This window comes from Phasianus colchicus, chromosome 2 (assembly GCF_987193195.1).
Source record: "Phasianus colchicus chromosome 2, bPhaCol1.hap1.1, whole genome shotgun sequence".
NCBI lineage: Eukaryota > Metazoa > Chordata > Aves > Galliformes > Phasianidae > Phasianus > Phasianus colchicus.
This window is the reverse complement of record NC_143437.1, coordinates 14492353-14496789: the sequence shown is the minus strand read 5'-3', so window position 1 is coordinate 14496789 and position 4437 is coordinate 14492353.

Below are 4437 nucleotides of genomic sequence, written 5' to 3'. Positions count from 1 at the left end.
TCAACACCATGTTTCATTTCACGTGGTCAAAGCAAATGCAGAATATACTGGAATAGAATATGGCGAAAAAGAACAGAAATGAATAATCAAAGAAATACATGGGTGTGATATGTATGACTTAGACCTCAAGTAAGGGACGTACCATCCCAATGTTCCATCAAAAAATACCCTGGTGACAGAAAAAAGGTATCATATAAATCCAAAAAGCAAAATTCTGCTTTAGTTGACTTAGGAATGCAGGTCCAGGTCTGGACTGGCATTCATAAACATTAAGACTGTTCCCAGTTATTTCCATTAAAACTGTGGATTTGGAATCAAGTTGCAGGGACACAGCTGCCAACCAGCTAGGACAGCTACTGCATCCTCATGCAAATGACAGCTGCTTTTTAATGTAATTCCACCTCCCTAGCCCAGAAAGCTGTAGTTATTCTTAGCACATTATGAAGCCAGATACACTTACCGGCTCAAAATAAAGTTATCTTACCACATGAGCTTAAACTCAACCAAAATGTAACAAATAAAGATTTCTTGAGTTAACAAATACACATACATACTTCAATTGCAACAGGTATACAGTAGTTGTTTGACAGGGAAAATTTACAGTTGGTCATTTGTATATATATATAATGCAGCTTTGCATTCTTCAGTTTTTTGTTTTGTTTTTTTAATAAAAGGTAGGTTTTGGAAGGAACAGACAAATCAATTCCTTAAATGGAAATATTCTCCAATGCACAGTGTAAGATGTGACAGAACTTGGCAGCGTGCACTGCAGTCACCACAGCCCAGCACACCTCTGTCACAACGCACAGCGCAAACAAACCAGGGGGCTGCTATTTGTTCATTATTAGTTACTTACAGTGCAACACAACAAAGAAATGCAGTGCAACAGAAGTACATCAGCAGCTTACTTCCTCCAACAACACGTGGCTTTAAGTGACTTGATGCTAGCTAAATTCTTCAGTCTTGCTGAAGGCATCTAGTTAAACATAGACAAACCTCTGCTCAACCACAACCTTCATCTCTGCTGCTGGTTTATAAATAACAGCCAGGAACACAGTATTCTGCAAAGACAGAGAAGTGCTTAAGATTCAGATGAGACTGCCAAACATCTTTGGAGGAATATTTCAGGGACTGAAGCAGGAACGATGGTGCCAACTGGAAGGTCAGGTTCAAGAATTGTCTAAAGAGAATGAGGTTGTCGCCTAAGAAATTTGCAGCTATTTCAAACTGCTTTTGCAGATATCAGGGCCTCTTGGCTTAAAACATTCAGGGTGTGTAGGGGGTTCTTTTTCCTAGCCAGTTAGAATATTCATGGAAGAAATACTGTGAATGATTATCAATATGCATAGTTACATCATCAGGCATTCATCACACATCCACAATGAATACAATTTAAATGCAAACTGGCTTACACTGACATTTCTCTGTGCTCCCAGCACAAAACCTGGGGATATATCTGCTTTTCTTACAGTCTGCATTATCTATGTTGAAAACCAGGTATTTGTTCTAGAGCATAAAACTGTAAGCACTGCACAATAGTTAAATGTATTAATATATTGCTGAATCCAGTTGTACATAATCATGTTGGAAGTTTGCACAAAAACTACTGATAAGATCTACACCATTTTGCTGTTGATCTTCCCCCTACACTTTTACATCTATATCTACTTCAAGACGAGTTAAGCTCTTCATAACACTTCCTACATCAATCTTTCCATCTTTGTTGATATGCCATATTCACATGACAAAAACCTGCCCAGACCTTACCGGTCATTATTTATCAATCATGTTAAAGTTCCTCTTCCCTTCCTTATCACTAAGTTGTTCACATATCATGCCTTACGGATCCCAAGAAAATGCCAAGCATGCTAAAACTACGACTTCTTGCTGCAGCCTAGAGACAGCACACTCTGGGAAGCTACAGCCCTTGGCACACCAGGAACCAGGGATGCTTCTGCTCCAACAGACCTGCTGGCCAGTTCACAAGTTGAAGTGTGGAGAAAATTGCTAATATCACTACAAAGGAAAAATTATGCTAAAAGCTTAATCTGCTGCTAAGTTGCAACCATAGCCTCTTTCTCACAGCATGAACGTAATCCGTTAAGACAGCACTGCAAATGTCTCTCCAGCATATCTGACAGCAGTGTACAGACCAGCTTTGACAAAGCTTCCTTCCAAGCAATTGACTCCTTATTTAATGCATCTCTTTGGTTTACTGCCTCTTAAAACGAGGAATGTTCTCTGTCTGTTTAATGAGACATCAGCTGTCTTAACTTGAACCTCGGAACAAAAGAGCATCTTTCGTAACAGCAAGGAGTTTGCCCAGGTAAACAAGGCAAACGTCCCCGGTAAAAGCCAATGTGCAAGTGAAATGTTCAGATGTGATTTTATTTCCCCTGTGACCTAATCACCACCAGTGTGGCAGCGACAGCCTCTCCCATATCTACTGTTTTTTCATTTGTTCCCTTAGCAGGTCACCAGAGAATTACTGAGGGAAAATAACAACACGCACTCTGCCAGAACCTCTTTTGACTCAAGTTAAATATATCCACCTATCTATCACAAATCCAGGAAGGAAAACCCACAGAGGGCTGCAAAAGACAGAGATATGACTTAGAAGCCAAACAAGTGTTTTACGAAATATCGCTACACATTGGTGTTTACGTGTGTTATTTGACAAACAGAGAGAAGAACAGAACAACATGAAATTTCAGCCAGAATCGCTGTATTCCTATTGCAGGATTGGAGCAACAACATTGGTTATCTCTTGTGAAGCAGCAAAAAGTCCACCGAGAAAGAATGAGTCAACTGGGATTTTCTCTCTTCACAAAAGTTTAACTGGAAAAGTTAACTGCAGTATATAATTAAGCTACTTCAAGGTACCAGTGACTACTGAAGTGTTTCTCAAGAGCGCTGTGGAAAGCTGTTTTATCAAATAACTTTTTACATAATTAAAAGACTGTTTTGACTTTCAAATTCCTTGTGAACATTCCTGAATTCTCTCCAAACAAAAGCAGAAAGCGTGTCTTGATGGACTTTGACAATGCCACATGAATGGTTTTCAGTATCTCCTCAATCAGAGCTGAAGGAACTGATCTTGGCCCCTCCCAAGTCACTCACAAGATTCATCAGAAAATATTTTTCTCCAGCAATTTGTGACTTCAGCATGAGACTGAACCAAAGCGGATGTAGTGCATGAATGAGGACAGTTTCTTGCCATTTGGCATAGCAGCAGGTAAGTTGCCCTGGGGAGCCCCAAGGAACATCTGTTTTGTAAAGTCACTTGGGAAGTCCAGGACTGCTGGGTTGGAAGAAACCTGGAGCATCAATCACACAAATAGTTCTCCTTGGAGGAACTATAAAAACGGGTACTAAGAAAATAATGCAGGGGAGGTCTACAAAAAGGTGTGCAGCACCAGTTTCTGCCTCACAGCTAGCTGTACAGCAAAATCCATAGTCCTGAGAAACACTTGCAGGGTTAGGAGGGGTGGCTTTCAACAATATTGTATAAAACTCACAGGCTTGACCAAAGAATCATAGAATCACAGAACTGTAGGGGTTGGAAAGGACCTCTAGAGATCATCTAGTCCAGCCTCGATGTCAAAACAGGTTCCCTACAGCAGGCTGCACAGGTAGGCATCCAGATGGGTCTTCAATATCTCCAGAGAAGGAGACTCCACAACAGCCCTGGGAAACCTGTTCCAGTGTTCCATCACCCTCACTGCGAAGAATCTTACATTTCTGCGGAACTTCCTATGCTCCAATTTATGGCTACATCCCCTGGCACAGAGCCTGTGCTCTATGTGTGCTTTGTGGAGGGTCAAATCTAAACCTTGAATTAGACACCAGTATATTAGACACCAGTAAATCAGAGACTTGACTTGGTACAGGCTATAAAGACCTCCTTTCAGCCAGAAACTCAGTACACCAAACAAAGTCATTTACTACCCAGGAATGAATCAGGGACCAGATTTCTTAATTTACATCTTACATTTCCAAATTGGATAAAAGGCAGCTTATTCCTGAGAAGAGTTGCAAAGGATCACAAAGGACACACAGTGCTTCCTCCTGGGCAGCTTTTTGCAGCCAAATACGCTGGTGTTCAATGAATGTGTATGCTTTGTGTGGAGGGCTATTTAATGCTTGGGAAAGAGAGGAAACCCATTTCCTTCCCACTAGCATACTGCAGCCAAGAGACCACCTGCAAAGATGTTGGCTGCAGCCATCCAGCTTTTCATTTTGAATGTATGCTCAGCCCCTCAAAAGAAAAACATACTAAACATCACTACTTCCAGACTTGGGAGCCAACCCAATTTGGTGTTGTTCACTGGCTGCGAAAAACGGGGGGCTGACAGACCAAGTCAAGAAGTCAAGACTGCTGCAGTTGCACTATAGGGAAACTAGTGCCACGCTTGCTCTATAAAAACAGAGCTTAAA